This window comes from Lagenorhynchus albirostris, chromosome 13, assembly GCF_949774975.1.
Source record: "Lagenorhynchus albirostris chromosome 13, mLagAlb1.1, whole genome shotgun sequence".
NCBI classification, from domain to species: domain Eukaryota; kingdom Metazoa; phylum Chordata; class Mammalia; order Artiodactyla; family Delphinidae; genus Lagenorhynchus; species Lagenorhynchus albirostris.
This window is the reverse complement of record NC_083107.1, coordinates 20,815,687-20,829,914: the sequence shown is the minus strand read 5'-3', so window position 1 is coordinate 20,829,914 and position 14,228 is coordinate 20,815,687. Positions and strand designations below refer to the sequence as shown.

The 14,228-nt window shown below is 39.0% G+C and overlaps 1 pseudogene; it reads left to right on the top strand.

Annotated features, from left to right (window-relative positions):
• Window positions 1-11,418: 11,418 nt before the first annotated feature.
• Window positions 11,419-13,916, top strand: LOC132531464 (lithostathine-like; annotated as a pseudogene).
• The last annotated feature ends 312 nt before the right edge of the window (window positions 13,917-14,228 follow it).

Below are 14,228 nucleotides of genomic sequence, written 5' to 3'. Positions count from 1 at the left end.
ACTTGAAAGCAATGTCCCTGATCACTTGTTAGTCCCCATTTGTAGTGCTGAACTGTGAGTCATCTCCTTGGCAGAGGAGAAAGTTTACTGATGCTCACTCCCTGTAAGTTGAAGACCTGCATTTATGAGTCACAGGTGGAGTTCAAGGTCAAATTCTTGACTTTCCTCAAACCAGATGTGCTAAGACATAGTGGGCTAGAGAACAAACACTCAAGGGCTCAAGTTCTTATTGGACTTTCCTCTTAATAAAATAGAGCAAGTGGAGCTGTCCACCTCTTTAACTTAGTAGAAAAATATAAATGTTCACCACACTGAACTTAACTAAAATTTTATATAAGAAATATTGTTTTGAAGGAATTAGAAGCCAATTCCAGTTCTGCCACTGAACTTGAGTGAGTCATGAGTTGTTTTGGCCAGTAGTTTGTGTGTGTGTGTGCATATATATATATATACACACACACACACATATATATATACACACACACACACACACATATATATATATATATATATATATATATCTCCCAGTCCAACTGACCTCATAAAATGCAGTTGAAACTTGAGATGTAAAGAACTTTGAAAAGGATAATGTTAATATCATCTATCTCCTTGAACATGGTTACACCATAGTATCCTCAAAGAATTTTTACACCATAGGTCTCACTAGATTCTCATATCATTCCTCTGAACTAGAAAAGGTCATGAGAGCACTATTTTTCAAGAACGGACAGTTGACACCAGAGCAGTTAAGTCCAAATTCATTGCTCGTCCATGCAAGCCAAATGGTGTTCTGGATTTAGAACACCAGTCTTCTGCTGAAGAATTATTTTTGCTATCTAAACTGAAACCCAGTAGATAAGAAGCCAGAAAACCTTGGTTCTAGCTTCAGCTCCAACAGTTACAGTCATATAGCATTGGAAACATCTCTGAACTTATGAGTGTGACTCAGACTTGAGCCAGACCCAATGCTAAGGACCGAGGTATAGTAGTAAACAAGAAAACTATAGTCTCTTCCTTCACTGATCCTATAGCCCAGAGGGAAAAATAGGTATAGAGTAAATAATTGCAATAAAGTGCAAGGAGCCAAAATGCTATGAGAAATACATAGCAGAAGAACACTATCTAGACAAGACTTCAGGAAAGGTCTTCCTAAAAAAGTGATGTTTAAGGTGGGACTTAAATGATAACTAGGAACACATTAGAGAAAGTATGAAGGAAGGAGCAAATGAGTATTGCATAAGGAAGGAAAACCCTGTGTCAAGTACTTGAAGCTGGAGAGAACATGACAGGTTCAAAATATCATTTTCTCCACACTGATTCCTTCCATCTCAGATGCACAACCAATTTTAACAAATGTATCCAGTATTCTAGTAACTCTACCCACTATCTTATGGAATCTGAATGTACTCTTCCAGCTTCCAGCCTAAAAATACTTGCAACAAATCCTCAGATTGCTCTTGAGACAAATTGCCCTTACTCATTCCATGAGTGTATTATTAGGCTTGCCTGAATTGCAACCTTTGCTTCATAATTTGCACCTGAGCTCAGCAGGGATTCATAATTCAGGTTTGAAAATCTACCCTTTATGACTGACAACACCATTCCCCAAGACTGCTTTTACTTCCTTACATTATCTCAGATTCTCCAAATTCAGTACAAATTCCTTGGGCCTAAAACCACTGCAGCTCCCAGAGTTGACATTTATCCTCAATCCATCCCGTTGGATGAAGAAAGCTGCATCTAATGGACTTCTCTTTGCACCCATCCTTTGCATTTACTGTCCTGGGTTTGGAAGCCTATCCTCTTAGTGAGTTTTCTCTGTGTTCTGTAAGCATGCTGATTCTCATACATCCCCACTCCAGAAGGATTCCCTGGAATACACCACAATCAAGCTCTTCTATTACCTAGAGCTGGAACAATCATAGAAAAATGTACTACTTGAAAAAAAATAGAAAACCATGTCTTAATTTTAACAAAGCAAAACTACCATTCTGAACCTATGTCTGCAAACATGTGCACCTAGATTCACATATGTGGGCACCTATACTTACAAGAAATCCCAATGACATTGTTAAGGTTCATGCTGTAACTACAGACAAGAATAACTTAGAGCAATTCCCAGTTGCTCTCAAAAATTAATTAGACCAATATTCTATGCAGTAAATATCTTTGCATAAAATGACATTTAAACTATGCATGAGGCTTAGAAAAGCAAACTAACCAATTATCTGCTGAAAATTCCATTAGCAGAAAGCAAATAAGATGTTCTAAAATTAATGAATCCATCAAGCAAGGTGAAACCTTTCAAAAATGTATCACGTCAGAGAGCAATTAATTGGATCGTTTCAGAATTTAAGTCTTTGCTGTTGAGTACCTGAATATTTTAATTCAAGTGAAATAGTGTGGAGTCTAGTACTGACAAGGAAGAATTCAGAGGTAGAATTCAGTTTTTATCCTGACTTGGTCACAAATGAGCAGTGTGACATAGACTAAGTTGGGCTCCCTCCCTGTTCCTGAATTTCCTCATTGTAATGTAGAGTTAATTAACAGATGCCCTGTCTAATGTACAGGGTAGTTTTGAGGATAAAAGAAAATAATGGACAGTATTGCAAATTTCAACAACTGCCTAAATCAGAGGGAAGTTGGAACTTACAGCATCTGGATGACTTATTACAGGGAAACAGGAACAGTAGCAGTCCTTTTCTAGAATAAAGGAATTGATGGTACTGTATTTGAGTAAGTAAAGAGAATCTGATAACTCCACTGAACACATTCTTTTTCTTAGTGTCCATTAGGTTAATGTAGCTTAGCAAAGAACCACACATCGTCCTTAATCACAGATTTTCCCTAGTGTTTTCAACCCCCTCCCTGTATATCAGAAATCAGATTTTCTGGGCTTAGGTCTTCTAAATGTCAAGTTCATTCCAATGGTAAGTTAAATATCTTAGAAAAAATATTTCCTCTTTCATGGTGCAGAAGTGAGTAGCCTTGCAGCAAAAGCCAATACTCTATTTTTTTTTTTATAAGAAAAAAGAATCTCTTCTCTCCACAAAAGTGGGTAACAGAGATTAAGAGCATAGCTTTGGCTTTGGGGGTTTTAATCCTCATTTGGTTACTTTTGAGGAACCATGACCCAATTATTCAACCTTTCCAAAGTTTCATTTTCTTTTGTGAAAAATGAGGGTAAGCATAGCTGTCTCATAATGATGATCTGGGTATTAAATCGATCATTTATGTAGAGCTCTTAACACAGGGCCAGGCACAAAATTAGTGCTGATTAAATAGTAGTTAGAATCAGATGAGCTTCTGCAAAAATTAGTTTGGCAATTTTCTGATAACACTAAATTTATGAGTAAAGTGCTTTCCTAAGTTAGTAACTTCTGAATACCTTTAAAAAATAAATATCATTTCATTACATTTAAGGATATAGAGAAAATACAAAGACTGGAAAAGCATTGTTAGCTTGATGTCCTCAAGAGAACATTGTTGAAGGCTAAAGAATAAATCAACTAACTGGTAAGCTACAGAAATGATTCAATGGAGTCACTTCTCCATAACCTGTATCTGCAGACCATATGTATGTATTTATGTCATTCCACTGAAAATTATTGAACATCTATTATGGTACTACCAGGCACTGAAGATAACATTATGATTAGCTGCCATTTATTATGTGATTATATGTATTAGGCACCATGCTTAAGGATAGCCATACATTATTTTAATTCCCACTGTAACCCCAAGAGATGGGTCTGTCTGATTTGAGGGCTGAACCCTTAATCACTATGCCTAAGTGAATGTCCCTTCCATTAGCCCACTGTCTGGGCTGGCATGGGGGCAAATGTGCATAGAGATAGGTATCTGGATGCCCAGGGGAACTTTATGAGGTAGGAAAGAGAGCACCACAATCTTAAAGCATTTATATTATCCCAGATAAAATCCAGCCTAGAAATCCTATTGGAAATCTCAATCCCATGTCTCCCCCAGCGCCACACACCCAGGTTCCCTACTTTGGTGGAGTCACCTAATTCCAAGTACTGTCTGAGGGCTGGAGCTGCCTCTTCTCACCACATAATGAAAGTACTGTCCTCCTGAATTTGTGTTAGGAGTCTTCTGCTCCTGGATGAAACACATTGCCTTCCCTTGACACTCCTCAGTTGTCTGGGATCAATCCCAGATTTGAGTCACGCCATTCTTTTTCTACCTACAACTTAGTTTGGGGTGCCTGGTTATTTTACCTTACTTATTTCATCTCTATCTAATGCTCAGGCTGGTGTCACCATTTTGCTTCTGACCTATCTCTTGGCCCTCCCTTCAATTACAGTGCAATCTTACTCACGTCTCCATTCTCCCCTAAGAAGCTAAGGTAGATCTATGAAACACAGAAAAAGAGGAAGGAGGAAGTATGAAAAAGGAGAGCCTTGGATGTTATGCACTGTGCTTAGAGTACAATTTTCTGTAAAATGCCTTTCCTCCCTATTCTTCCCACTTCATGCCACGAAATGTGAGGCTAAGGAGCAAAACTTTCCTTTAGTCTGAGTTCTTAACTCCAGCTAATCCACAAAATCAGATATCTTGAGGGATTTCAGATTATCTGAACTGTTTTCTTCCTGCTCTTAATCCTTCTATTTTCTTTTCCTTTAGTAAACTAATCTCTAAAATTGACCTTCAGAGAACTTTCTTCCATAGAACTTATTTATGCATTGAGCTGTAGTCCATAGTGCTCTTGATTTAGCCCAAATCCCAGTGTCTTGATGTATATAATCAGTCTCCTTACTGGACTCAAATTAACTCCTAGAACAAGGAGGGATTAGAAATAGACAGCACCTATCAAGCTCTACTAATTTTTGAAATATTTTCTGAAAGAATGTGTCATTTTAGTAATCAGAGTCTTCCCTGGTAATTTTTTATATATATGTTAGTTGCCATGTTAAATTCTTTAGGCAAAGTTCTTTAGCTTTCTTCTAAAACTACAAGGTGGTTGAGCTCACAGAATTTAACAAATTATTACACCTTGAATAAAATTATTTAGTTGAAAATACTATGTGGCAATTATTTAGGTATATTCTATTTATACAAATATGCAAGGAGAGCCCAGAAGATGCACGTTTGGAAATAAGTTGTTTGTAACAGTCAATACTAAATAATAGAGTGAAAATGATCTTCAATGGCTCCATTTCCAGACTGGTTTCATGATAGTGTAATTTTCCCAAAGCTTGCTCAAAAATTATTCCTCTGGTGTAGTAAGCTAAGAAGATGGCCATCCTAAAGGGTACCTAAGGTTTTAATATGAGAACAATAAATAGTTTTCAGTGGGTCTCTTGACCCACATTCACGGTATTTACAGCATTCCAGACAACAAAAGGAGAATTATAGAATGTACCTCAGAGTCCACTTCATCCAAAATCCTCATTGGAAAACTGAGTAACACAGATCCAAGAAGGGGAGGATTAAATTACTTCCTCAAATTAACATATTAAATGAAAGAAATAAAATTAAAATCCAAGTCTTCTAAACCTGTAAGGCATTATGAAATTAAATGCAGCTGCTATAATTATCAAAATCATTATGAATAAATCTATTAATCTATACAATAAGCATCACTGAGTGCTTAAAGTTCTAGATGCCGGGAATACAAACACATGCTTGACCGATAGAGTATGGTGTACATGGCATAATGTCATTTCTCAACCTATTCTAAGACAACTGGTCACTTCTTCTTTGCCCTTTAAGAGCCCTGATCAACTATGAAAGTCCTGCTATCCTGACACCTTCATGCTATAAGAAGTCCAAGCCACATTGAAAGGCCCTGTGTTGACACACTAATTAACAGACCCAACTGAGCTCTCAGCCAATAATAGTCAGAGTCAAGTACACTCCTGTGTATGGTCATCTTTGAGGTTCAGTCCTCCATTTGATCCTTCATATGACTCCAGCTCCAGCCATTATCTACATGAGAGCTCCCCAGGAAGAGCCATATAAGTATGCCTAGTTAACTCTCAAAACCATGAGAAATAATAATAAATTGTTTATTTAAGCCACTAAATAGGGATAGTTTGCTGTACATAAATAGCTAATCACAAAAATATGTAATGAAGAAACTTTTGAAAGATTTTAAACAGGAGAGGAATGATAAATTCAGTTTATAACTGAACATTTTGAATAGGTAGGGCCGTAAGTATCAGATTCTGTAACTAGCAGGAGATAAACATCCTGTCTCCTACTCTCACACACATCCAAGTTTATTTGAAGTTTGAGGGATGCTGGATGGAATTGAGTGAAATTTCTCCTCCCATGTAAAAATGGTATATATTACATACATTCAGAAGGATCTCCTAGAGGAGGAAAAAAAGAAATAAAGGACCAGCCCTCTTATATAGGACTTCTGACTTCTGATTGATAAAGTATCAGGTTCCAATTCTGGTAACACGCTATTATGATAAGACCTAATGATCCCTGCCTCCTGGTATTTACATGCTCATATAAGTCCATACCATATTGGACTGAACTGACACCTGTAACTAATACGATATTACAGAAATGACCACGTGCAACATCTAAAGCTATGTTTTAAATGACATTGCAGCTCTTGTCTTGCTTTCTCTTGGATCACTTGTGCTGGAGGAAGCTAATCACCACATTGTAAGAACACTCCAGAAGCCCTATGGAAAGGTCCATGTGCTGAGGAACTGAAGCCTTCTACCAACAGCCAGCACAAATTTAGCATGTTAATGAGTCATCTTGGAAGTGGATGGTCCATCCCCAGTCAAGCCTTCAGATGACTATAACCTGACAACTATCTTGATGAAACCTTTGTCTGAAGTTCAACAATTGTTTTAGATTGATTTCTGTGGGCTAACTCTAGTAATTTAAAGACAATTTAAAATTATTTCTGGTTTTCTTACATTACTTAATTCAATTTTCTTTAACTTTTAATACCATATTTTATAGAGAGAGGACAATAAAAGTATTATGTATATGATTAAAAGAACATTTTTTTTTAAACTCAAGTAACCACCACCATACTTAAAAAGTATATAACTGCTAATATATTTGAAGCTTCCTGTGTCCTCATTCCAACAATTTCCTTCTCCCTTCATTCAGAGGTAACAATTCAGAATTTTGAGTTTATAATTCCCCTCCTCTTAATATAATTTATTATGTATAAGTATGCCTAAATGATATAGAAGCCTTTTCAAATTTTGTTTTTGACCTTTTAAACAATGAAATTACACAGTTTATAATCTTCTGTATTTTGATAAATTTTCCTCAACATTATGTCTTTGAGGTTAAGCCATAACAATGCTTGTAACTGTGGTTCACTCAGTTTCACTCAGATACATTGCTTATTTAAACCACAAAATGTTTATCCAGTTTCCTGTTAATGGACATTTGGTTTGTTTTTGGCTTTTTTGCCATTATAAATAGTGATGCTATTAACATCCTGTGTATACATACTACTTGGCATTTATATGCAAACTGTATATTCCTAGGAGTGGAATGATTGAGTATGAGGCTGTAAGAAAATGCCAGTTTTCCCAAAGGGTTCTATCAATTTACACTACTGCCAGCAGCAATATGGACAACTCATTGCTCCAAATCCTCACCAAAATTTTGGAAAGTCAAAATTTCTTTTTTGTCATTCTGATAGGTGTGAAATTATATTTCATTTTGATTTTAATTTTATTGATGGCTAATAAGGTTGACATATCGTCATATATGTATTGATCACTGTGCTGCTTCTTTTTTTTTTTTTTTTTTGCGGTACGCGGGCCTCTCACTGTTGTGGCCTCTCCCATTGCATAGCACAGGCTGCCGACGTGCAGGCACAGCAGCCATGGCTCACGGGCCTAGCCGCTCCGCGGCATGTGGGATCTTCCCGGTCCAGGGCATGAACCCACGTCCCCTGAATCAGCAGGTGGACTCTCAACCACTGCACCGCCAGGAAAGTCCTGTGCTTCTTCTTTACTGAAATGCATGCTCATGATTTTTCACTCTTCTTTTCTAATGAATGTATTGTTCAATTTCTTGTTGAATTTACTGTTATAAACATATTCTAGAAATCAATTCCTTGTCAGATATATATGTACATGAAGTATTTTCTCTCATTTTTCCCTTCACATTTACTTTGTTATTTTATTTTTATGTTTGTTTTAAAGTGGTCATATTTAGTAATATTTTTACTAAAATATTCTTACCTTCATTTATTACATACATTGGTAAACTTCTTTGGCTTAGTATTTTGTTCAGGAATTTTGCAGCTATATTCTTGAGTCAAACTGGTCTTAAATTTTTTTCTCAACAATTGTTGAACCTCAGTTTTTCTTTTTTCCAGAAATTTTCCCCAATATTTTATGAAAAAAATAATCAAAGAAACCCAAAATGAATAGTACGATGATCCTCTAGGTATCTATCACCAAGCAATGACAATTATACCACATGGCCTTTCATTTCATCTATATTCCTTTTCTTACCCTTACTACACTGGATTACTTTGAAGCAAATCCTGAACAACATATTTCAACTGTAAGTATTCTATCATCTATCTGTAAATGACAATATCACTTTAAATATAAGTACAATATTGTAATTGCACCAAAAAATAATAGAACCCCTTAATATTTTCAAATGTTCACACCTAGTCAAGTGTCTCAAAATTATTTTCTCATCTGATTTGTTCAAATCATGATCTAAACATGAGACATACCTTGTATTTGATTAATACATCTCTCAAATGTTAAGAATTTCATATTGCTTTACTACCTTAAATTCATTTGCTAAGGAAATATAGTCATTTATCCTGTAGAGTTTACCCCACCTTCTAGACTTTGCTGATTCCCTGTTTTGTAACATAAAATTTGTCTCTATCCCCAAAATATCCTGGAAATTGGTATCTCGTTTTTAACCAGAGGTTATCAAAACATTTTGACCTCAGGACATTTTACACTCTTAAAAAGTATTGAGGGCACCAAAGAATTTTTATTCATGAGAATTATTGATATTTATAATAAATATTGCTATTTATAATACTATGTTAAAAAAGGATTTTAAAATATTTAGTTATTATCTCATTTTGATCATTTTTTTAATGTCAACAAAATGCCCATATGTGATTAACAAGTTTGTCTCTCAGTCCATCTTTCAAGAAAGAATTTTCTTCCACGAAAATGGTGGATTACAAAGGCTTTTTTCCCAAGACAACCATTATACTTTAGTACACAGGCTTTCCACTTAGTCATACAGAATTTTGAAGAAATGTATTCAAGTGTTAAGATTGGGAGTTTGGGATTGACATGTGCACACTGCTATATTTAAAATTGATAACCAGGTTTCCCTGGTGGTGCAGTGGTTAAGAATCTGCCTGCCAAGGCAGCAGACACAGGTTTGAGCCCTGGTCTGGGAAGACCCCACATGCCACAGAGCAACTAAGCCCGTGCACCACAACTACTGAGCCTATGCTCTAGAGCCTGTGAACCACAACTACTGATCCCATGTGCCACAACTACTGAAGCCTGCACACCTAGAGCCCATGCTCCGCAACAAGAGAAGCCACCACAATGAGAAGCCTGCACACCTCAACGAAGAGTAGTTCCCGCTTGCCACAACTAGAGAAAGCCTGCACGCAGCAACAAAGACCCAACACAGCCAAAAATAAATAAATAAAATAAATAAAAATGTATTAAATAAATAAATAAAAGAAAAGAAAATTGATAACCAACAAGGACCTACTGTATGGCACAGGGAACTCTGCTCAATATTCTGCAATAACCTAAATGTGTAAAGAATTTGAAAAAAAATAGATACATGTGTATATATAAATGAATCACTTTGCTGTACACCTGAAACTAACACAACATTGTTACTCAACTATATTCCAATATAAAATAAAAATTAAAAAATATATTTACTAAAATGAGTTATCTTTACTGCTTCATCAATGTCATTTTTTTTTTTTTTGGAGGTACCATGTGGCATGCGGGATCTTAGTTCCCTGACCAGAGATTGAACCCATGACCCCTGGAGCAGAAGCATGTAGTCTTAACCACTGGACAGCCAGGGAAGTCCCGAAGGACATTTTAGAGTGAATGTATTTGTTTGCTTCTTGCAAGTGCGTGGGAGTGAAGAACACAGGTTGACACCCCTACCTTGGTGAATGCTGAGGACCCCGAAATTTACCCACAGTTGCCTGTGCCCCATCAGTGCAAATGTCAACACAGTGAAGAAGGCAAATGATATTTTAGTAAAGTTATGAAAATTGAAATATTACAGTCCCCTTGAAATGGTCTTGAAGACCCCCAGGGGTCTGCACATCATGGTCTGAGAATGCCACTCTGAGGTATCAAATTTCCGGCTCGGAATTGAAGTGAACTGAGGAATTATTTCTCAGTCTTCTCACACAGAGTTGGCCAGAAGGAAAATCTACCTGATCCTGGTTTGTCTATTGCCTTAGAACACTCCATGCTTCCTTTACACCTTGTTCCAATAAGGAGAAAGCAATGCTGAAACATTGCTCTTTCCCATTGCTTCAATTCTTTTGTTTCCCTCAACTAATATCTTGCCCTCAGCAATATTTTCCAATGTTATACTCACCCAACTTTTACTTATTACTAGTTTGGTTTTCTTTAATCTTAAAAGACGGGGATTAATGAAACTCATATATATGCCAGCAAGAGTCAGTTCTTGACAGATTTCCCAAAAATACACTTCTAGTACTTCTTTAACTATCCAATATCACATATTTTCTAAACTATGAAACAGAATTCGAGCCACCAGGCTGTCTTCATTTCTATAAGTTTTTCACACCAGTTACCGGGACAAGGATGGCAAAAGCGTAAACTTCACCTGTTCCTGAGAAAGTATTGGTCTGCTCAAGAAAAATGAGTAACAGCTGTGGCAATTCCCAGCCTTTGATGGGAAGGATCTCCTCCCTGTAGTGGAAATTTCCTTGAATCAATGCCAGACACTTCCGCATGACCCCTTTCATGTCTCCAGTTTCCTGTTATTCATTTCAGCACCCCTCCTTCAAATCCTCTTATAAAAGCCCAGTCCTTTCTACCCTGACAAACCAGTGCAGATCCCTGCAAGACAGGCAAGTGGGAGCTGAGAGCAGATGAGACCCTTGACAGAGGTTTCACCTCACATATTTCAGGGAAGGTATACAAGGATCTCTGTCTGCAGAGAATGTAGGAGCTTTGAGACCAGGTAAAGGCAGTCCTGGGAGGTCTCAGGTGTAGTAGGATATACAGCTTTTCCAATTATTTCCAGAAGTATGGAAGAGGATGCATGCTATCAAGATGGACTTATTCCTAGGGAACTAGACAGAGGAAAAGACAAGAGGTACAACAGAGGGTTTCTCATAGTCTCTCTCTGACCACCCTTCCTTTAGTTCTCTGGTTGTCTCCGCACATCACAGACAAAATGATGCCTTCCATGGGCCTCCCCAGCCTGTCCTGGATGCTGCCCTCCTGCCTGTTGCTCCTGTCTCAAGTCCAAGGTGAGACTTCTCTGCCTCTGTCACGGGGTTCCCAGTGTTTGCTCAGGGCCAAGAAGAGGAGGGAAGCTCCTGTGTGCCTCCCATGGTAATGGTACATCCCCACACAACAACACTGCCTGCAATTCCTGCATCATCATCCTTCCTTCTGGGTGACTAGTGGTGGGAGTCTCCCCAGTGGTCCAGTACCAGTGGGATGAGATGATTTCCATTTTCTCAGCAGAGTCTAATTTATGTGGGTGATTAAGGAGGGAAAGTATAGAGTGTTTTTAATGAGATGAACAGAAGGAGAAAGATTGAAGGATCCAGTAGAAGAATAGTCAGCCCAGAAGAGGAGAAAAGTTCTTTTGAACAAGGCAGATGAATAAAAAGAAAACAGATCATCTCCCAATTACTAGGTCTAGTTGATGATAAAAAAAAAAAAATCCTGGGAGTGTTGACAATGGTGACAGGCAGTCAGGAGTGTGATGTCACTTCCCCAAGCACTGGCCTCATAGATATTATTCAAGGTCACCTCCCCATTCCAATATCCTCTCTCCATTTCACCCCATCCTTCTCCTTTATTTTTTCCTCCTCAGGGGAAGATTCCCAGAAGGAACTGCCCTCTGCACGGATCAGCTGTCCGAGAGGCTCCATGGCCTATGCGTCCTACTGCTATGCCTTGTTTATAACACACAGTCCTAGATGGATACAGACATGAGTGCTGGGATTTGCAGTTCGGGCTGGTAAGGAGAAGCAAATGAGAGACAGGGTTTTGGGGCTGGGAGTCTCCATTCTCTAGAGTTTCTTGAGGGTGAGAATGAGCACCTCAGTTTTTGCAAACACAACCCCTTCTCACCTACCTTAGCCCTGCCCTTCCCTCAGTGAGGATTTCAATCTCCTCCTCAGTTCTCCCTTCTTCACAAAGATGGCCTGCCAGAAGAGACCCTCAGGACACCTTGTGTCTGTGCTCAGTGGGGCTGAGGGATCCTTCATTTCCTCCCTTCTCAAGGACAATTTGAAACTCCTCTCAGACGTCTGGATTGGGCTCCATGACCCCACAGAGGTACACTTACGTGCTCTTTAATCTGTTACCTCCCAAGATGCTATGGCTACCAGGCCCCTCCCTGTCCCCTGCCCCTGTCAAGAAAATATCCTAGAGATCCCTGGGGCTCAGGGGATAATTGGAGAAAATGGAGAACCTTGAGGCCAGCTGAAGAGCTGAGTTCTGTGCAGGTCCCTAGCCTCCAGCTAAAATTAATCTGCCTCTTGTCAAACTTTTACACAATTCACACATCATGCCTTGTAATTCAGTTCTCTGAGCTTCCCTGAGTCTGCACATGCTGTGCTTAGCAAGTGGTAAATGAAGATTTAGCATTGACACATTTTTCCCTTTTATAAAACACATTGTCTTGGAGGTTCTGAGGGTAATCACAAATGCGCCACCAAGTGCAGTTCACAGTGCACAATGACACAGTACTCGTAGTGATTCCATTGGTACTTGTGATCATTTGCTTTGGAATTTGCCAATAGGAGCAAAGAGTTTGGGAGAGTTTCCCAGAGGAGAGCTATGGGGCATCACCTGGAAGAGCAGAGCAAATTCCATGATGCTGGGGAGGGGGTCAGTCGTTCCAGCTGACGGAATCAGGCCAGGAGAACTCTAAAGGCCTTTTCACCTCACCTGACTCCATCCTCTGCTCTATGGGGCTCTGAGCCCAGTGCCGGTGGATGGGAGTGGAGTAGCACTGATATGCTCAATTATGTTGCCTGGGAGAGAAGTCCAGCCACCATCTCAAACCCTGGCTACTGTTAGAGACTGTCAAGAAACACAGGTAAGAAACAGGGGGAAGGGTAAGCTGTGACAAAGTGAGAGAGTGGCATGGACATATAAACACTACCAAACGTAAAATAGCTAGCTAGTGGGAAGCAGCTGCATAGCACAGGGAGACCAGCTCGGTGCTTTGTGACCACCTGGAGGGGTGGGATTGGGAGGGAGATGCAAGAAGGAAGAGATATGGGAACATATATATATGCATAACTGATTCACTTTGTTATAAAGCAGAAACTAACACACCATTGTAAAGCAATTTTACTCCAATAAAGATGTTAAAAAAGAAACAGAGGAGATCACTTCTGCTCAGGCTTTTTCATCCCCTCATTCCCCACTTCTGGGCCTGGTCTTCAGAGAGTCCTCCTGGGCTGGAACTATAATATTGGCTTGTCTGTTCCCATCCCCTCTCTTCTCTCCTTTCTTTCTGTCTCTTTCCCCTGGAGTGGGACCCTTGTGAAGATAACAGAGGACCTTTGAGTCCTAGACCAGAATCTGGGGTGCATCTTCATTGGGTTCTCAAGCTCCACCAGCCCCATTCACTTGAGCTCTTCTGTCTCTCCAGGGTATCTGAAGTAGAGAGATTATAACTGTTATGTGAACTTACCCTATGTCTGAAAGTTAATGGATGAGGTCAGATGGGAAGCCAGCAGCTTGAGTCTGGTGTTCAACTCATCGTCGACTTGGAACCAAGTGTGAAGACCCATCCCAAAGGGGGATATGCTCCCTATACCCCCAACCGGACCACCTTATTCTGACCTTCCCTTCTCCCCACCCTAATTTCAGGCTCTTTTGTGTGTTCCGTAACTTGGTTTTTCAAGGTTCATAATAAAAATGTTAGTCTTCCACTGCCTGTCTTCTCTGCTTCATTTCCATAGAGAAACTCTGAGAAGGAAGAAGTTGGTGGGCAAGGAGAAACTTTGGTCAATC